This window comes from Panthera leo, chromosome C2 (genome assembly GCF_018350215.1).
Source record: "Panthera leo isolate Ple1 chromosome C2, P.leo_Ple1_pat1.1, whole genome shotgun sequence".
In the NCBI taxonomy this organism is placed as follows: Eukaryota; Metazoa; Chordata; class Mammalia; order Carnivora; family Felidae; genus Panthera; species Panthera leo.
The window spans coordinates 135,088,774-135,110,886 of record NC_056687.1 but is presented as its reverse complement, the minus strand read 5'-3'; the positions used below and the strand labels follow the sequence as shown (position 1 = coordinate 135,110,886).

Sequence of the window (22,113 nt, the reverse complement as noted above, 5' to 3'; positions counted from 1 at the left end):
CCCAGGGCTCACAGGATCTTCTAAAGCAGTCTTTCTCAACTCATGTGCCTGCAGATCACCTGGGGTTCTTCCTCTCCGGCAGGTATGATCCTGCAGCCTTAGTGTGGGCCTGAGAAGGTACATTTCTAACAAGCTCCCAGGTGATACTGATGCTGCCAGTCTGTGGACAATATTTTGAGAAACAAGGTCTAGAGCGGTGACTTTTCTGCTGTCACATGGTCTTCAACACAGGTGAGGGAACACAGTTGTAGGGTGACCAGCTGCCCTGGTTTGACAGGGATTGTCCTGAACACCCTGTGTCTTGGGCAAACCCAGATGATTGGGCATCTGAGCAGTCCTTCTCTGAGAAGCCCTCATCCTTCTTCTCCCCGCTGATTCCCCACCCGACGCTTGTATCTTGGGCTTCTAGACTCTTTCTTTTTTTTAAAAAAAAAATTTTTTTCAACGTTTTTTATTTATTTTTGGGACAGAGAGAGACAGAGCATGAACGGGGGAGGGGCAGAGAGAGAGGGAGACACAGAATCGGAAACAGGCTCCAGGCTCCGAGCCATCAGCCCAGAGCCTGATGCGGGGCTCGAACTCACGGACCGCGAGATCGTGACCTGGCTGAAGTCGGAGGCTTAACCAACTGCGCCACCCAGGCGCCCCTAGACTCTTTCTTAAAGCAACTATTTCCCCTTGAGGCTCTTCCGTTTTTCCTCCATACTGCCCTCCCCTTTGGCAGACCTGTCTCCACCAGCCCTAAATACGGAGCTGCATTTTCAGCCAGGGCAGCTACCTAGGCCAGTGTTAGGAAGAGTTGCCCATTTATCTTGGTCTGGAAGGTTCCACTTGATGTTTCCCCACAGCTGGTCAGGACTAAGAGGGCTCTCCAAGATCAGTGAGGACTGGTATTTGATATATTTGACAGCTCAACATTCTCATCCCGCTGGGTCTCTGCAGACCAAGCAGGTTTCTTCAGTGCCTGGGGGCAGTGCCTGCACTGCTCTGCCTCCTAGCTGATGATGTGCATATTATCAGGAAGTAGGAAAAACCAAAATCTGTCACTCTGGGGCTTGGCAAATACAATGTGTTTTCCAGTATCTCCAATGGTCCTTTTTACATTGAAGCCATAAATTCTTTTAGGCGAAGCTCCAAGACTCATCATCCTAGAAATACAGGTCTGATTATATCCATCCACAGCTAAAAACCTTCATTAACACTGAATGTATTACAGCAGAATAATTTCCAAAGTCCCCATGTTAGTACAAAGTAATGGTTCTCAAAACTTTACTTTGTCTCAGAATGATCTACAGGGATTGCTAAAACACAGACTGCTGGCCCTACCTCTGACTTTCAGACTCAGCAGGACTGGCTGGTGGACCAGGAACTTGCATTTCTAATGAGTTCCCACACGATACTCATGCCGCTGGTCCACGGACCACACTCTGAGAACACTGCGTCCATCCATCCTTCCATCTAGCTATGGGTCATACTCCTAACACTCAGCTATACTGCATATTTTCAAAGACAACCCTTTATTCCTCGTTTATTTTGTAGGTTTTCCTACTCTGCATCTTTGTTTTGTTTCCTTCATTGACTTACTCATGTATTTTCTCACTTATTGTCATAGTCGGCTCAGGCTGCTATGACAGAATACCACAGGGTGGGCGGCTTAAACAGCAGATGTTTATTTTTTCACAGCTCGGGAGGCTGGGAGATCCAAGATCAAGGCACCAGTATATTCAGTTCTTGGTGGGGGCCCTCTTCTTGGCTTGCAGATGGCTGCCTTCTCACTGTGTCGTCATGTGGTGGAGAGGAAATGCTGGTATCTCCCCTTCTTGTAAAGGCACTAACTCGAGCTCCACCCTCATGACCTCATATAAACCTAATTACCTCTCAAAGGCCCCACCTCTCACACTATCACATTGGGGGTTGGGATTTCAACATATGAGGTTGGGGGGGTGGGGCACAGACATTCAGTGCATAACATTCACGGATTCTTTCATTCCATCAGTGGTTCATTGTTTCATCAAAACTTAGCCCTCTTGGGGTGCCTGGGTGGCTCAGTCGATTAAGCGTCCGACTTCAGCTCAGGTCATGATCTCACGGTCCGTGAGTTCGAGCCCCGCGTCGGGCTCTGTGCTGACAGCTCAGAGCCTGGAGCCTGTTTCAGATTCTGTGTCTCCCTCTCTCTCTGACCCTCCCCTGTTCACGCTCTGTCTCTCTCTGTCTCAAAAATAAATAAATGTTAAAAAAATTAAAAAAAAAAAACTTAGCCCTCTTTACTGATGTTTAATTGGCAAATAAAAATTGTAAATATTTAAGGTTTACAGTGTGATTTTTTTATATATATACTTCAAAAATTTTTACAGACCAACATAACAGGCCCTGTCAAACATTCTCATGGCGTTTATGGTACAAGGGAAGAGAGAAAAAATTTACCCTTTTCATTCACAGAGTGCCTCAGGGTTTCCAAAGAGATCTCACATGCAGGCTCCCCTTTGATCTTCTCCAGACCCCTAAAAGACCAGCGGGGCAGAGATTATTTTACACATTTCACAGATAAAGAAATTGAAACCCTAGATAAAAGAAATTGAAACCCTAGATAAAATACTTTCTCCTTCTAATAAACGAAGCTAATACTTCGTTTCTCTAATGGCATTTAATACATACATACATACATACATACAACCTCTTTCTAGACTCCAATCTCCATGAGAATACAATGGGTACTTCACTCTCCTTTTTGTGTCCCACAGCACTTACTTCTTAGCTTATAGTAGATGCTCATTAAAGCTCTGAGAAATGAATAAAAGAATGAAGGTTGGAGGGATAAAAATTCCATTTATTTTCTGAATCAATGATTATATTCATAAAAAAATCAATGAAGAATAATATATTTGAAGATGAAAGCAGAGTTCTGGGTTATGTATTTATTTTCTATCAAAATAAACAGTGGTAGGGAGGACTAGTGTTCGTGAAGTGATTGCTGGTTGTCAGGTGTTTCGTGTTATAACATTTTGCCTTCATAACCTAACAGATTAATACTATCACTCCCATTTTCAAGTGGAGATACTGAAGACCAGAACTGTTTAGAAATTTTTGCAGATTCAGACACAGATGGCCTGTTAGAGAGGGGGCCCATCTCAATTCCGTTACCTCATGTGGCAATAGGAACACTTGAAATAACCTCCAATAACACTATGACAATAAGAAATTGTCCAGCATTTATCTACATAAGAAATTAATCTTGAGGTCATTTTTCAGTAACATAATCTCTCACCTTATTATTGACTTGCCATTGATTCACCATTTGCTGGTTGAATCTCGTGATTTATTTTCGTAAAAGGGGAAAGGAATTTCACTATTACCATGCTCTTCTCATCCTTCATGGGACCAGTCATCACTAACTGTGAAATGTTGACCTGTGATTTAGACAGTGAATGTCTTAACGAGTAGTCTTGTGTTAGAAGATGACTATTAGGAAAGAGAGTGGGAAAGGTTTGGGGTAAACCCTGGAACAAAGTGGGGGTTTGTGTGCAAGCTCTTTAGCAACACTGTAAAACTCAGACTCGATTAGAGCAATATGTTAGACATTTACCATAAAAGACAGCTGAGAATTTTTAGAAAGTTTAAGCAAAGGACACTGACAGTGAACATCACAGGGTCTTGACAGAGGCAAGGAAGAGACAGACAACACTCAGGAAACAGCTAACTCACCGAGCAGGGTTCACACTTGGGTTCTGCAGCCAAAGTCTTACAAGAGCAGACACGTGCAATGTCCTGAAAACCAGAGACACAAGTCAAAGGTGATCATTCCCACAAATGTGTGAAATACCAATCTGCATCCTTTTCTCTTACAGGTAATGCAATATTCTACCTGGCAAGCACCTGTTAATTTTTAATTGGCAGGGGTTATTGCAAGGTCTTATCATTTCATTAGCCATTAAGACAGCTAACAGTAAATCCTGGCATCTAACAGATCTTTTTTTTTTTTTTTCTTTTACAATTTCAATGAAACTGTTTTAAGGAATGAGGAAATTCTATAAAAATTTTCCAAACTTTTTGGATCTGCCAAGTGGAAAAAAGTTTTGAAGCACATTTTCAGTCCCCCTGGGGTGTTCAATTCAGAAAAATCAAGTTACAACAAGTGTCCTATTTCTTAAACAGCTTTCTGTTGTTACTTGGACTGTCAGATCACGGAGCCGGTAGAAAGTCATTCATTCAGAGAAGGGTAGGGGCGCCTGGCAGTCGGTTAAGCGTCCGACTTCAGCCAGGTCACGATCTCGCGGTCTGAGTTCGAGCCCCGCGTCAGGCTCTGGGCTGATGGCTCGGAGCCTGGAGCCTGTTTCCGATTCTGTGTCTCCCTCTCTCTCTGCCCCTCCCCCGTTCATGCTCTGTCTCTCTCTGTCCCAAAAATAAATAAAAAACGTTGAAAAAAAAATTTTAACAGAGAAGGGTAAAATTGGGGAAATAGATAAATATTTTCTCTAATTCACTGCTGATGACGTTCATGTAATATTGGCTTCAAGGGGTAGCTTCAATCACTCTTGTACAGGTCTCAGAGATGTGACACAGGCAAGGAGGCTGAACTTCTCTAAAATAAAAAACACATCAGACATTTGATTATCACTGCTTCTTGGAAAGGGTTCGGAAGTGTCTCCTTAGCCAACGGTTCTTGGTTCCTAGACATCTCTGCATTGGGGAATTCATAGTAAGGACAAAGATCTATATCTAGAAACAAAACTTGTTGCTAATGTATGTGCCTAGCAAAGGACTGGCAGGGGGGAATTGTCATTTTGTCTGGTCACTCAGGGTCTAAAACAATGAGGCCTGTTTGCAGAATAACAACACTAGATCATGCTTACATACTTCAGTTTCAGACACTGTTCTAAATACATTTTAAGCACATTTAATCCTTACAATTACCCTATCAGATACATACTAAAATTGTCCTCATTTTATAGGATAAACTTAGAAACTAAGAAACAAAAGTTCAACAACCTGCCCAAGGTCACATACCTAGTAAGTGGTGACATAGGCAGTCTGCTTCCAGAACCCAGGTTCTTACCCAATAAACTACTACTTTTTACATATAGGTAATGGTATTTTCTATATGAAGCATAATATATATATATATGAAACTCATCATTAAAATTTTGAGAAAATGAAGAATGGAAGAAGAGAAACGGAAAATTAGTGCTACTAACCTCACATAATTGTTATTAGCCTTTGGGGATATTTGCTTCCCATCATATTTGTACATATATTTTTTATTTGGTGTAATTCTAGGATTTTGATTTTTTTCCCTCTTCATATTATATCAGAATTATTTCCCATGTTGCTAAAAGTGTTGGTGATGCTCATTTTTAATGCCCGCATAATATTACATAGACTGGGGGGTATCACTTATTTGGCAAGTCTCCAGTTCTTAGCTATCTAGGTTGCTTCCAAAAGCCCAGGGCAGGTTCAAGTGCAAGCTGTGGAGCCAGGCAGCCTGGTTCAAACATTGTTTCTCTACTCACTAGTTCCATAATCTCGAGCAAGCTACTTGACCTCTCAAGGTTTTATTGTTCTCATCTATAAAATGAGGATATTAGTGGTAACAACCTCTACCTCCTTGGGTTTTTTGTGAGGATTAACTGCATAAATTGAAGTAAAGCACTTAAAACATTGCACCCTGTAGTTAGTATAATGAGTAATTCTGTAGTGAACATCTTTATACATAAAACAATTCACAGTAAAAAAATTATTTCTGTAGGGGCACCTGGGTGGCTCAGTCGTTTGTGGTTTGTGGGTTTGAGCCCTGCATCAGGCTCTGTGCTGACAGCTCAGAGCCTGGAGCCTGCTTCGGATTCTGTGTCTCCTTCTCTCTCTGCCCCTCCCCCACTTGTGCTCCCTCTCTCTCTCTCTCTCTCTGTCTCTCAAAAATAAATAAATGTAAAAACAATTTTTTCTAAATTTAAAAAATTAAAAAAAATTATTTCCATAATAGATATTCCTAGACATGAGATTACTGGGTCAAAACATACAAATTTTTTTGTTTATTTTAAAAAAAATATTTATTTATTTTTGGGAGAGCGCAAGTGGGGGAGGGGCAGAAAGAGGGGGACAGTGAGTCCAGAGTGGGCTTTGTGCTGACAGACTGACGGCTGGGAGCCAAATGCGGGGCTCAAAGTCATGAACTGTGAGCTCATGACCTGAGCTGAAGTCTCAGCCCCAGACTGAGCCACCGAGGTGCCCCTCTTTTTTGTTCTAATATCTGATTTACATCACCAAAGCATTTCCAAAAAGTATTACATAGATTTACATGCCACCAGTTATGTAAGAAGAAACCATTTTCCACTGTACCTTGCTAACTCTGGGTACTAACATTAAATTTTCTATTGCTTTGCCTTCCAGTTCATCAATCTGTTCTTCAGCTGTTTCTAATCTGTTCTTAAACCCATCCATTGAGTTTTTAATTTCTGTCAGTTTACTTCTTAGTTACAGAATTTCCATTTGGTTTTTATATAGTTACCAATAATATGCAGAAATTCCCTATCTGCTCATCTAATTTTGTTAATTTATTAATTACAGATATTTTAAAGTCTGTTATCTGGTCTACAGGTATGACTGGTTAATTTTATTGCCAGACATTGTGTATGAAAAATTGTACAGATAATTTGAGCCTCTGGGTGATATCTTTGTCAAGTGGTGTTTTACCTTCTAACAGGTAGTTGTGTAAGTGAGATCTCTCTTGGATTGCCTACTCTCTGGGTTTTTGGCTTCTCCAATCCTCTCCACCTTAAAGCTCTAGGATGCTTTTAAACAAATATTTGCTAGATTTTATCCAGGTTTCCCACTTTCTCCAGAGGGTAAGTTTATCTAAATGAAAATAATCTGTATCAGCTGGGAATGTAAATCCTTGACATTAAAGTTAAAATAATTGATTAAGCCTAAATACAGCTTATTTTTGTTTTAGTATATATTCAATTGATTATTAGTAAGGCTGAATGTTTTTATGTTTGCAAATGTGTTATATTTCATCTTTTGTGAAATGTGATTTTAGTCTTATCTCATATATTGGCTAAATAGGCTTCTATTTTATCTCATGTATTAGTTTTTAGCTGTGGAGTTTGTATGAGCTTCTGTTAATAATACGATAATTAACCCTTTTGTTATGTTCAAATAATTGTACCTAGCCTACTGTTTGTTTTGCTGCTATCTTTATATAAATCAAATCTATTTTATTTTTCACTTTGCAATTTGTTACAGTATTCTAAATCTTTAAAACCAAGTCCCTTTAGATTTCCTATGGTTTAAGTGTTGCTATTTTGTGTATCATGAGTATATAAATTGTTTTTTTTCAAACAGTTAATCAGTCCACACACTGTAAAATATTTTCCCTTTCCATTGGTTTGTGTTCTAACATTATCAAATATTTTGTTATTATATAATTGTTAACCACTTATTTTTCCTAATTAATCTATTTTGGTGCCAGTATCACATGATTTTAGTTATTATAACTTTATAATATATTTTAATATTTGATAAGACTAGTCTGCCCTCATTATTTTTCTTTCTCAGAAATGATTTCTACTATTCTTGCCTACTTTCTTTTCCAGATTTATGTGAAAATCAAGTTCCTCTCACCATTACCTCAAAATGTGAAAAACAAAAGAGACATGATTATTAGATTCCCCATTAAATCTATACTTTGGAAATAATTAACAATTTAAAAATGTTACCTTTTCAAAATCAGAAACCAATATTTTGATTAACTTAATATTTTTATAGCTCTCAAACAGTTTTATCTAGGTAGGTAGCATATTTCTGTTTAAACTCAGAGTTTTACATATCTTGTTGTTCTTGTAAAATAAATCTTTTAGAGGTTTGTGTTTAAGCTAATGATTGCTAATATTTAGAAATACTATTGGTTTATGTGAAGAGTCATATGTCTTCCAAGATTTCACTAATTAATTAGGTCTATACACATTTTTGTTCACTTCTTTGGGTTTTCAAACATACTTTTTCCTTTAGTATGTTTTATTATATTGATAAGGGCTTTAAAATAATGTTTAATAACAATTATTATGGCAGAACCACTATACCAACTTCTACCCACCTCTGTTTTTAAAGATGTATATTTCTAGTATTTTTACATTAATTTTGACTATTGGTTAAACAAATTTATTATCATGTTAAAACACAGTTTATTTTTTCTTTTTATCATTTTATCAGGAACAAGTGTTAAATTTTGTCCAACACTGTGTTTAAAAAGCAATCTATCATAATAATCATTTACTTCTTATTTAATTTACCGATGTGAAATATTTCATTAGTTTAAGTTTCTAATTTTGTAAACTTTTGCACTGCTGCTTGGATATACGTTATTTTCACTGTTTTGCTCCATCATAAAAAGCATGCTAAAGGGTGCCTGAGTGGCCCAGTCGGTTAAGCGTCTGACTTCAGCTCAGGTCATGATCTCACGGTTCCTGGGTTAGAGCCCCGACTGGGGCTGTGTGCTGACAGCTCAAAGCCTAGAGCCTGCTTAGGATTCTGTGTCTCCCTCTCTCTCTGCCCCTCCCCTGCTTGTGCTCTGTCCCTCTCTCTCCCTTTCTCTCTCAAAAATAAATAAACATTAAAAATTTTTTTAAATAAAAAGCACGTTAAATTACTTTATGTTTTAAGTTATTTAATGCATTATTTTTCAGTGTCATTATTCCTTTACTAATGTTATATTAATAATTATTATAAAATAGTCTCTTTTGTAATTCTGCTATTGCTTTATCTGCTTTAGATGTGAGCACGTTAGGCTGCAAAATCTTTGCCCTTTTAAAAAGTATTTCCATGTCATTTATCTTTAAGTATGACTCTATTAAGCACCACCAAATCATACGACTTTCATTTTAATTTAATGTGAAGATCTTCCCATTTGAATAGAGAAATTTAAGACATTTATACTTGTCATAATTTTTGAGCTTGGCTGCACTTATTCTATGTTTTCTTCTTTTCAATCATTCCTTATTGTTTCCTTTCCATTTTGTCTTTTGGACTGTTTTGTTTATTTTTATCTTCTACAATTATTTATAAAATAGATATTTTTCTTCCCACTCAACTAGTATCCATTTGGAATTGCTCATGACTATCCTAAATGCCTTCTTATCTAAAGATTTAAAACTAAAGCAGCAACTGCTAATGCATTTGTTTTCTCCACCTTCTTTTTCCACATGGTGGTTACTAGTTACAGGCTCTTCATTTAAAAATTAAAAAAAGCTTTTAGGATTATTTTATTGAAAACATTGCTCCCTTAGTAAAGAAAACCATACGGTGATCAACATCAATTCTTAATTCATTTCAATTTTCACTATGTTTTATTCATTTATTACTTTGTCTTGACCTTCGATGCTTAGTTAAGGCTAAACTTTTTCCTGAAATTTCCCATTCTTGATTTCTTATATATCTGACCACTGAGTGATCTGGATGATATCTCTGCAACTTTTGCAGTTAAGTACCCTTTGTTGTTATACTTTCTAAGACCTTCCCAAGTTAAAAATTTTCTTCTGTTGCTTTTACGTATGAGCCAATAATTGGGTAGGCATAAAACTTAAAGAGTCAAACTTGTTTTACTTAGAAGTATGTAAAAATTTACCTTTGGTCTTAAAAAAGCTCCAGTTCTGTAAAAGAAGTATGAAGACAGACTACAAGAGTATCTGTTTTCTTAGACACTTGCAGGAATTTTTTTGTTCGTTCTAGAAAGTTAAAAATTTACCAGCCTGTGACTAGGCATTTATCTCTACTTCTTAGTTTTGCTCAAAATAAGTCTTACAATCTTACTGCAGTTTTTACACAGAAAAAGTTACAAACTTTGATTTTTACTTCTGATCCACATGCTCTGTTTTCGGAGGAACACCCATTATTTTATTCTTAAATATAAGAAATGTTTGTCTAATACTAATAGCATATACTGTGTGTTAAGCCCTCTGTTAGGGGTAGTGTTACAATAATAAGATGTTTATTGCTCTCAAGGAGCTTACATTCTAAGTTAAATCTCCAAGATGTGTCTATCCAATTTCCTCTTACCCTTTTAACTTTTTTTCATTTCCTTTGGATGTTTAGACCACTTATGAAGTTCTTCTTCTATATCCCTAATTTCTATTCCTGCAAATTGAAATTTCACTTCCTGAATTTTTCATCTAGTCACAATTTATTCTTATTTTTACCTGTTCTTGTTTAATTAAAAACAATATAGTCCATCCCACTATATTGTTATAATTACATTCCTAAAAAGCCTCATATTATCAGAAGGTTATTAGAAAAACAATTATTTCGAGGCAAAAAGGGGATGGGGCTAAGTAGTTTCAAATGCAAGAAGATATTTATGCAATAAGATAATTTTTACTACCATAACTTCAATAATAAATGTGTTTTTATGTTTCTAAGTGTCTGAAACTCAAATTGTAACTAATAAATTGGTCTACCAAAACCAGTAAATATGATTATCAACATTACTGACCAAGTAACGTAAGATTTAAAACATAAAGTAAAACCAGATCTTAGACAATGGGTTACTAGGACCTTAAAATAAATTATATTATAGTTTGCAACTCTCCAAGGTAAAGAAAAAACTATAACGCCAATTGATCAAGCAGCCATTAAACAAATCTATTTCAAATGTTTTTATGTAGTAATTGCATTTCTACATATATAACTATAGTTTTCAATATGCCATCATGTTAAAACCAATCATAGCAAGTACAACGCAAGTGACATATCTTAATGTAGCCATGATGGTATCTCCAATTCTATCTATAAAACCACAGGAAGTGGGAGAAATGATTGAACTTGCATATGGAAATGACCAATTTCCGGTAAAATTCATGTGTTGGGATACGTTCATTGCTCTATTTCCAAAAACTGCAAGGAGACCCAGCAAAGTGGGAGCCCAAGGGGAGAAGATCCCACGTCGTCAGTGGGCTTCCACAGAAGTCCCCTTTCCTTGTAAGCTTGCAGAGTCAGCTTCTAGCATTTACAATATATTTCAGGTCATTGGTACACAAGGCCCAAGAAGCCATCAAAGGGAAGTCTTCTGCTTGACCATTAAAATGCAGAAATGCAATTCTGGCTAGGAATAACTTTCACTCTGTTAGCACAGGAAACTCTCAAAGTGTGTCAGGGCCAGCAACATAGAAGGCCATAGGAGCAGCATGTTAGAGAGTAAATTGGAATTGATGAAGTAGACTCTTCATTCCTTCCAATCTCTAGAATATGCTTATTTCTTGTATCTTTATTGGTGATTCATAAAATTCTTTTTCAGGTGGTTCTAAATCCTTTAAAAAAGTAATTCACTGGAAGAATGTTCACATACTGCAACTCATTTGGTGTCTTCCCAGAAGTTCCCCAAATTGGAATCTTAAAATATGCATATTGGGATGAAAAAACAGCTTAAAAACAGTTTTGTTAAATGTCTGTTTTTTTAATTCAATGAATGATTTTAAAAATTAGCTTCATTGTTTTTTAATTTACCATCTGTTAACTCAATAAATATGAGTTCTTAAAGTTAACCTAATTGTCTTGGAATTTGCTGTTTTTGAAGCTGATTAAAGTTATTTAAATTAATTTGATTGTATATCCAGACTAGAACAAAGCATGTCTGCATTTGAATAGATCTGGGCTAATAATTTACAAATAAATGTGACCATTTTAAAAATGAACTAATTTTGTTTATGGTCCTTAATATATATCAGTCAACTGGCAGAGATGCAGAGATGCTGATATTAGATACTCAAAGGGATAGTGTATCAATACACCAAAACTAGTGATCATTAAAAACTAACCAAGTACACACTTCCATCAACTCTGTCTTTTGTCAAGTAAAGAGGAAACGTAGAGAGACTATCAACTGGAATGCTTCTTCTTTTCCATCTATATTCCCATGGATAAAAGGAGTTGCTATGCTTCTTAAATATCAATCACCCTGCCTCTGGGTCACAGTTTATTAGACTAAGGGTGGTCACTGGATCCAAGTGAGCCAATCAGACCCATCCCTAAGAACTGTGAGGGACAGAAAGATGGGCCTTTTTCTGGGTGGCTTGACTGCAACACCTATAGCTCAGGAACAACTGGCAACCATGATCTGCTATGGAACTGAGGAAAGGAGGGTGCTGTGTTGCCACGAGAAAGACAGAGAAGAAATATGGACAAGAGAGAAGACTGACTGGGGTCCCTGAAGCACTTCAATACCTCTATTCCTGACACCCCACTGTACCCTTGACTTCGGATTCCACAAAAAGCCCCGGTAGGCTTTTCCCTTTTTGCTCAAGTTCACAGAGTCAGTTTCCATCACTTACAGGTCAACTTGAACTAACGCACAGGGGAGAAAATATCACTGGTGGTAATGATTGTTTAATCATGGATCTTTAGGCTTTACTCATCCCCCTGCTTTCCTTCAGGTGAGAAGTTCTTAATTTTAACATGTAACTTAGCTAGTCTTTCTTTTATTGTTTACTGCTTTTATGGCTTATCTAAGAAATTTTTTTGCATCTCCAAGTTATGTTTTCCTCAAAAAGCTTTATGGTTTTAACTTCTACATTTAGATCTATAATCCACTGTCAATGAACTTTTGTATATGGTGTGAGGCAGAAGTCAAAGTGTTCTGTTTGTTTGTTTTGGTTTTTGTTTGTTTGCTTTTGTCTGCATGGGTATCTAGTTATTCTAGCATCATTTGTTGAAAATACTTTATTTTGTGTGTGGGGTTGCTTTGGTGGAGGTTAAAGTTGGTGGAGTGGGGCCATCTGAAGCCATCTGAAACCAATGACTCAATACTAAAATGCTGATGCAAACTTATTTTATTTTTTGGGGCGCCTGGGTGGCTCAGTCAGTTGGGCAGCCGACTTCGGCTCAGGTCATGATCTCGCGGTCCATGAGTTCGAGCCCCGTGTCAGGCTCTGTGCTGACAGCTCGGAGCCTGGAGCCTGTTTCGGATTCTGTGTCTCCCTGTCTCTGACCCTCCCCCGTTCATGCTCTGTCTCTCTCTGTCTCAAAAATAAATAAACGTTAGAAAAATTTTTTTAAATAAAAAAAACTTATTTTATTTTATTGACCTTATTAATGAGGTTAAGAAAATAATAGTAACTTCTACACTTAACAGAAGAATGAGTTAATAATTCATTCATCAGAATTCACTTCTTCCATAAACTTTCAGGTTAATATACCTAAAATTTATCTCATGACTAATAGTCAAGTCAGTTTTCTGTTCCACGCTGTTGCCAGCTTACCCTTTTCCATTGTCCATATAACATATAATGTCCATATAACATTCACTTATGTTCCAAACATTATAAGGAGCCAAGCATGCTGAGATCTAGGCTAGGACTGTATCTCTTAGATGGAACAAACTATGTATGTCCAAGAATACTAAATAAAACAAAACTGATAACCAAGCCAAAGCAGGATTCAACTGCTGGTCCTGTCTGTTTGTCCCCCTTCTGTATACTATACCTGGAATGTATACTATACCTGGAATGTTTTGATTGCATAAACCAACTTCCAAGTTGTCTCATTTAGATCCAAAAGAAATAATATTATTGCATGTTTGAGATGACCTCAAAACACAATCTTAAAATCCACTGATTCCCGATGTGCAAGTCACAGATGACCTGTATACAAATCATCTTCACAGTGCATACAGAGAATGTTTAATATTTGCCAAAGCCTCTGGGGTACATGTATGAAGCAACTGGCTCAGGAACTCTGGGCATCCTAAGCCCTTCCCAGGCCCTGGTGGGTCACCTTTGAGGCCGAAAGCTTCAATAACTTGGCACACTAGTTATACTTTTGCCACGGCAGTTGGCTCATTCTCATCTGAGTGCTTCTAAAAAAATGTACAGTAGTGGATGAAAATCTATAGATTTGGCCAATAAGCCTTCCCTATTTCTGGAAAAATTACCCCTAACTTATCTTGGAGAACAGTACCTCCCCCACTCCCAGGCGACACAGTTTGGGTAGGGTGGCTGCACTCCTAAATCCAAGGCGCGCATCTGACCCAAAGCTGGCAAGTTAAAGAAACACAGCCCCGGACCAGGGTGATAAATGCAGCTATGAGTACGTGGTACAAGCTGATCCAGTCACAGTCAGGTCTAGTTCTTTTGCTAGAAACTGAGGAAGAGGAGTGCTCTTTGGTTGGAGTTTCTATGTCAGAAGAATGGAAGCTTGGAGGGACTAGCTTATCATAGCAAAGGGAAAACTAGATTAAGAATGAAGGTAAAACAGAAGTTGACACAGAAGAAAGGAGAAACAAGAGATAGTTGGTGACATTATTTAAGCAGGTTGATATAATTATGCCTAAAATACTCTTTACACTGCATTTTCCAGTTTGTGTGTGTGTGTGTGTGTGTGTGTGTGTGTGTGTGTGTGTGGTGTTGGGGGGGAGATAAAAAGTGAAACAAAACCTTCATTTATACTTGGATTTCTGGATCCCCACTTATTTCTACCAAATCAGAATTAATGAGCACGGAGCCAAGGTATATGCATTTAAATAACCATTGCATTTAATTCCTATACACGCTAAAGTTTGAGATCAACTGGTATGTGGGAATTAAGAGTGAAAAGAACAAAGATCCCCACCCTGATGTTTGTTGTCATCAACAAACTAGTGGGTGAGTTATGGAATCAGAACTAGAGTCCAGTTCTCCTCCTTTCTTCCTGGTGACTTGATTTCCCCATGGTCATACTCTAATACTTTTTCCAACACATTTTTCATCTAAAATGTAAACATTTAACTAATGGCAAAGATTCTACATTTGGGCAGCATTCATAGCATATAAAAGCAGGAGGTGCTTTAACAATTCAAGATAAATGTTACTAGAGGGGCACCTGGGTGGCTCGGTTGGTTGGTTAAGTGTCTGACTTTGGCTCAGGTCATGATCTCACAGTTTGTAAGTTCAAGCCCCCCATCAGGCTCTGTGCTGACAGCATGGAGCCTGGATCCCATTTTGAGTTCTGTGTCTCCCTCTCTCTCTCTCTCCCTCACCTGCTTGCTCTCTCTCTCAAAAATAAATAAAACATTAAAAAAAATTTTTTTAAAGATGTTACTAGTGAATATGTTCTGTACTTTGCAAACATTTCCACAAAAGTTAAAGAAGAGAGAAAGCATTCCACCGTATGTGTAGCTGTTTTAATAGAAAGATTATTTCTTCCAAAATCCTTCAGTAAAAAAATATTCCAGAAATAGAGGCCATTAATTATTCTCTGGCTTTGAGTCCCCTTAGCATACCAGCAAGCCACCCAGGAGGTACTTGCTTCTTTCTACCCCACTTACATTCCAGTCAATTCGTTTTCTTGTTTAAGTCCCTGGATTTCCTCTCTATTAGAATAATAATGACAATAACAACATTAACAAAAGAAAACAGGGTTAGTCTCTATTGACTACTAGCTGTGTTGATGCACTGGTATTTGCTAACTCTAGGAGGGGAGTACAATTATAATCCCCATCACATGGATGAGGAAATAGAGGCAGAAAGCTAAGAGACTTGGCCAAGCAAATGCAAGCAGGAACTAGTTGAACCAGGATTACAATCCAGGTGCTTGGATTGTAAGGCTAACTTTGCCTGTCTATCTAGCCACCTATTGATCTATCATCATCTACCTATATATCTCTCTATATCTATCTATATCCATTTATATATAGTCTGTATGTATATTTCTCCTCTGAAGTTCACTTAAAATATTATAATTTGCTCATGTTGCTTCTTTGGATTCAAAACTCATGGAACACATAACATGGGTAGATTTTACTGTCCATAAATCATACCTCAAGAAAGTTCAATTAAAAATGACAATTTGTAGAGCCAAACTGCTAAGACTTTAAAGACTTGATTGTCCAATGAACTGAGTGGCTTTCAGAATATGGATGTGCCCATGGGAACACACATAACCTACAACCAGTCAGCATACCTTAGGAAGAGTACCTAGTGTTTCTAACACTTAATGGGAATTTATGAGAGAGTGCGGGGATTGGTGACTGCAGGGTGGCAGGTAAGTATGGTTTCAAAGCAAGAAAGAAGCTGGGAACAGTGTTTAGTGGATTCAATTTTTTTTTAATTGAAAAATTAAACATAATCAAGACAGTCTTAGGCACCTGGCTCTGGGATGGATTGAACTATAATATACTCTGATGGGCAGTAATAAAGAGTTTGGCCGTCACCAAAAACCTGCATAAGCTATACACATGGGTCTAGTGGAGTTTTGCAGATCCTGGGAGTACAGACTTTTAGGGCCTGCTACAACAGACATGTGTTCAGCTGGAGTTCCTTTACAAGGTGGTAGGATCAGTAAGATCAGTCCTAGATAATAGACATTCTGATGCTGTGCTGATCTTTATGTCCTACTCTAAATGATTTATGCATTTTTAAAAACCAATAACGTTTACCACAGACAGATATAGAAAAATTACATATGATCAATATAAGATCATTGTGCTCTTGACAAACTAACGGTCTAACAAAGGTAGCATATGGTATAAGGAACCCTCTAAAAATGTGCCCTCCTTCTAAAACTTTAGGTTTTTCTCTTCCATTCATCACCTTTTCAAATACTCATCAGTTGCCCCTACATGCATGGGAAGTTGTGTACTAAAAAAGGGCAGTGTTATAAAAGGCTTTGCATCACCCCTCAAATGACATTATGGAATATCAACTACAGCCTACCAGGCTCCAGAATTTTCCTGTCCACTTTGCCACCACAGTAAACTTTCTAAAGAGGTCCAATGGTGTTACTCCCATCCTTACAACCTTTAATGGCTCCCTATCTCATATGGTAGGAGACATCTGACTGGTGGTCTTTAAGCTGATTTTGGTCTGTACACATGTAGTTTTCTCCCCACATGTGTACTTTAAAATGTGGTTAAGTTCTCAACACTTAATATTTCAATTTTTCATATAAATCCAAATTAGCAGCTTCTCTTTAACAACTAGAAGATCTGACATTGGGCATCGTTGGCCCTGACTATCCCATTTGGACAGTCCCATATTCTCCAGATTGCCAGTCTCCACCATTGCTTACGGTCTCAACTTGGTCTGCTTAGCTCACTTGTATCCATGCTCGGCCCAGAGTAGACAGAAGGGTTTGCAATCCCTGATAGATGGGCTAATGCCTAAATTCTACAGCATGTCTGCAAGATTCTTTACAATTTGTAGTTGCTTGATTTCATCCTTCACAAAGACCTCCTGTTCCAGCCACACTGAGTTCCTGGGTAGTTTCCTAAACAACAAGCTTTGTCATCCTCAGTGCCTTCACTCATATTGCTCTCTCTGCTTAAAATATCCTCTATCTTCCTTTCCCGACTAGAGAAGACTCACTTACCCTCAGGACTTAGTTCAACTCCTCTATAGAACTTTCCTTAATCTTGCCAGAGAGTTCTTTGCTTCTTCGCAAGTGTTCCCATAATACTTTGTGCCTCTACTAGCATTGCAACGACTTTTCCTTCTGTGTGCCCATTTGGAAAATGTGTTTCTTGAAAAGAAGAACTCCCAATCATCTCCACATACCCGGTCCTTAATAGAGTGTTTGGCATCAATAAATGAGTATTAATCGAATCAATAAAAAGATGGATAAGTAAGTGAATGAATGAATACTTCCAAAAGACTGTTTTATTTGTGTTGCAACATTCTGATGGTTAAAATAAGGGAAGTAGCTACTCAAGACAAATTTCAAAATTTGATAATGATCATGACATCTTCAGATAACATTTTTTCCCCCAGATAACACTTCTCAAAAGTTCTGTTCATCGTACCCTTTCTCGGAAAACAAGTCTTGAAAAAATAAAATATATATAATATTAGGGAATATATAAAGACGGACTTAAAATTGATAGGGCATTGCAATCTGTGGGAGAGGGGTGGGACTGGAGTCTTGTATTCAAAGAGAAAAGACAGTGAAAGAAGTCACAGCATGTCTCCCTGTAACGTGGTGGCCTTTCCTGCAGTATTTACCCTGAAGAATGGAACATCTGGGCCACAAAGGAGCAGGGTGGGATCACTTAGCTAAAGGATAACAGTGCACAAGGGTCCTTAAGAGTATGTTAGTCCTTAAACCTGTGCACCACAGCTCTCTACTTTGGGGCACAAGGTAGGCTGTACTATCTGGCCTCATTGTGGTGATTCTATGGAGCCATCCAATTATTGTTGCCAGTCAGTTGTGAGCCCAAATGACATGTGTCACTTCCGGCCATAGCATTTAAATGACCTTTATTTTTGCCATAGCAACATGAAACATTCAAGATGGCAACTCTTCTGTCAGCCTGGGACCCTGAGTGAGGAGACGTGGAAGGGGCTGACTTACAATGAACTCAGCATGACCAAGAAAACAACTTCTGCCATTGTAGGTCACTAAACATTGCAATTGTTTGTTATTCCGCCATAAGATAGCCTATCCTAATGTAATAGATTTGCTCTGTTTTGCTGCAAATGGAACTTAGACTAACGTCTGGAAGTTTTAGGGTCTATAGGACTTAGGAGTTTTAGGGTTGAAAGTTTTAAGAAAGTGTGCATCAATTTTGTTCAATTTTTTAGAAAATGTAAAAAATTGTACAAAGATGGAATGAACTACTTAGGATATTCCTCATTTATATACACAATATACACTGTGGTAACTACTCTGGAGGTAAAATCCCCACCTTTGGGTAGGTAAGTGGTGAATTCCCCTTTATTCAGGGTGTTTGCATTGATAGCCCCTGAAGGTTTGGCGGGCAAAGTAACTTCAAGAATACATTTCAACTTGGAACTGAAGGATGTCTGTTTTCTCTGGTCTAAAAAAGAAAAAAAAAATCTGTTCTCTCAAATATTCCTTTGATTCCATCCATTCGCTGATCCACTGAGTTGTGTTTTCACATTTTGATGTCATCTGGCCACCGAATTCCTTGCAAGCCGATACTGTTTTATCCCTCCTTTGTATCTGTCTCACACTATTTGATAAGCAATATTTGTTGTCTATTCTCCTAGGAAAATAATCAGCTTTTGACACTAGCTAGTATTATTAACCATTTGATATGTTTCCGATTTGGTCGTCTTTCAACCATTTAAATTAGATTTGGACTTGTTAAAAAAAAAAAAAATCTAGGAGCAGAAATGTATTACCCTAATAACTTTCAGGCAAAATACCTTTCTCCTCTGGGGAAAAAAAAAAAAAAAAGCCTTACCCTAGTACCATTAACATCTTAATTCAGTATTTAATGTATTCCTACTATGTGCCGGGGGTAAGGTTTACAAAAGAGTTTATCAAGTTATGTTACTTAATGTACTGTACCCATCATTATATAATTCTGTTTTATAATAGAGCCTGTGAGCTCTCTGTTCAAGACTATTTAGGGGAAAAAAAGCAAATTCATAAGGTTGGGGCAAAATGTTCCCATGGTTTAATGCAAGGGAGCATATCACACCTTAAATTCGGCGGACTTAGTTGATGACCCTGCGGAATAAATGAGTATGTAAGAGAGAAAAAAAATCTTTTTTTTTTTTTTTTTTGGTATTTCAATTTCTGCAAGCTTCATGTCAGCCTTTCAGCCTTTCAGAATTGGAGAATCAGCTGCCTGCTATAAGAAATTGCTAATAAGCAGTAATTAAAGACTGAGAATTCTTCCATTCCAAACCTGATGTCATTACCAGATGGAGATACTGGTACTAGTTAGGCAATTCAGCATTTTGGTAAATTAAGGCAGGAGGAGTCGGTGCCTCTTGGGTCCTATGGATACGCAAAGTGGTCCAGGAAGGAAAACTTGTGTTTTGTTTTTTGCCCATGGCATTTGTACCTTTTTGCTTTGCTTTTCAGAACTAGGAGTTGAGGTGGGCACTTGTGTCTTAGAAACGAGGGACTAGTTCTCCAAAATAACACGAATGCATAAACTTTTAATATTCTAATGTCTTTGGAATTGTTGTCTCTGCATAAAATGACAGTCAACTGAAAAAGACGGACATTCCAGTGAATCCAATACTCACTTGATAGGAAAAAAACTGGCATATCAGAAAGCAGTGTGAATACAAGCACTACCCTCCTTTATTTAGAAAAAACCACACGGAAATACAGCACAGTTGATGTGCTGTTACCAGAACTTGAAAGTAGAATCAACCACTGTGTAAAAGATAAAATAAGACTGCACGGATAGGAGGATTTTCCCAGCGTGCTTTATTCATAGACATCTGACAGAAGAGGACCTAACAGAGCTTTTAGGAAAAACTGAATTCTCAGCCCACAGTCACTTTCCAGGAACTTCACTGCAAACAGTGCTCCGCGCTGGCGGGATGGAGATCTTAGCAATCTCCCTCCGGCTTCCATACTCTCCTTCTCTCTAAATACAATTATGTATGGGGACTTAATGAGAGAGCAAGCCTTGTGTGAAAGGAACTCAGAAAAGTGCAGCTTCTAAAAATACACTGAGGCGGCTCGACAGTCCTTATTGCTACAAACTGACGTTTTGCCGTTCAAGGTTTGAACCTAACAACTACACACACGGAGAAAAAAAAGTAGACTGTTTTTTCCTTTCTGCAAACCCCTTAACTTTGAGTAAACAGTAGTAATTTTCTGTTGTCATACTCAATGCAAATTTCCCAAAGAGGGTACAACACAAAAGACCTGTTAGCTTCCTTGCAACTGGGTGGGGGTGGGGGTGGGGGTGGGGGTGGGGGTGGGGGTGGAGGGTGGCAGAAGGAGAGGGGCAAAGTTGGTGGAGTTCTCCTTTCTCCTTAGCCTGGGGTCCCAAACCTCCTAGTCACTCTGCTCTTGCAGAGGTTTTTGGAGTTTCATTCACCTTTTGGGAAGCTTCCCTTGGCCCTCTCGTCCGCCAGCCCCCTGTCATGAAATTCTCATCACTTGCCCCTTTTGCTTCCAGCTTTTTGGATTAACTGGACCTCAATTTAGGGGTCTCTTCTCAGTGGCTTGCAAAGAAGTGCAGCTGCCGACGGGAGAATACATATTAAACACACAGGCAGGGGCGCAGCGTGGGGGTCTGCAAGACAGCCCCCTCCTTCTCCCGCCGCCACGTGCTCCTCTGTTGGGGGCATCGCTCTTGGATGGGGTGCTGAAAGGGGCGAAGGTAGGGTGGAGGGAGAGGGACAGAGCAGGCTGTGAGAAAAGGAGGCCCCCTAGGAAAGATCTTCTCGGCCGAACATTGATAAGAGAAAAAAAAAATTGGCCCACATGCCTCTAGTGGGGAGCGATACACCCCATGCGGGCTGGGTGGGAGGGGGGGGTGCGTCGGGGCCTCTCACCTGACTTCCTCCTCCGCTGGCACACAAACTACAATCACCCGCTTCTCCCCCCCCCCCCCCCAAAAAAAAAGCCCAGCCAAACAACGAACAACAAGAGGAAGCCGCAGGCGGCAAGAGGAGGGGTGCGCGTGGTGGGGGCACGGGAGAGGTGAGGGGGCAGGGTTGGCTGGCGTCGAGAACCGCGCCGCGCACCCCTAAGCGCACTCCCAGGCGCCCACACTTACCCCTAGCGGCTGAGGGTCCGGTCTTCGGCGCCAATCCCAGCGCGCGCCTCTCGCCCGCCCTCGTCCCTCCGGCCCGCCGCCCCCCACACCCCGGCCGGCGCGCTGGGAGGGAGCCTGGGAGCGGCGCGCGGCAGTGGCGGCGGCGGCGGCGGCGGCGGCGGCTCGGGCTCGGCTCGGCTCGGGCTCCGGCGCGCTCAGTGTAGCCGGCGGCCGCTGAGGCTCCACCGCCAGGGGGAGAAGCCGGGGCGGGCGCTGGGGAGGCGGGCCGGGCCCTCGCCGCCCCGCCGACCAGCCCGCGTCGCACAAGCTCGGGAGCGGCGGCGACGCGGGGTCCGCGGAGCCCCCGGGCGCGGCGTGCCCGGCCGAAGGAGCCGCGGCTGGATGCGCGCTCCGGGGGGCTCTGGGCTCCCGCGGGGGGCGCCCCGGCCGCTCCGGTGCGCCTCCAGACTGCGGGCGCGGCGACCGCCGAGCGGAGAGCAGCTCCCGCCGGCCCCTTCCCCCTCCCGCCCCCGCCGCCGCCCCCTCCCCCTCCTCCCCCGTTAACATCCCCTCCCTCCCCCCCCCCCCTTCCTTCCCTCGGCCCCGCGCGCTCGCTAGCTCGCTCCTCGCCTCGCTCTCCCCTTTAAACGCCCACTTCGGATGGGGAAAGAAGACAACTTGAAGTC

At 39.9% G+C, this 22,113-nt stretch overlaps 1 long non-coding RNA gene across 2 annotated transcripts; it reads right to left on the bottom strand.

Moving 5' to 3' along the window:
* Positions 1 to 653: 653 nt before the first annotated feature.
* On the bottom strand, positions 654 to 21,526 carry LOC122229947. 2 transcript variants are annotated; one of them, XR_006207206.1, is made up of 4 exons: positions 21,449 to 21,526; positions 2,675 to 3,765; positions 2,425 to 2,501; positions 654 to 1,148 (listed from the first exon to the last, which is right to left on the bottom strand). It is a non-coding gene; the product is annotated as an uncharacterized LOC122229947 (long non-coding RNA). The 2 variants fall into 2 exon arrangements; XR_006207205.1 differs by lacking the exon at positions 654 to 1,148 and adding an exon at positions 2,183 to 2,208.
* Positions 21,527 to 22,113: the final 587 nt, after the last annotated feature.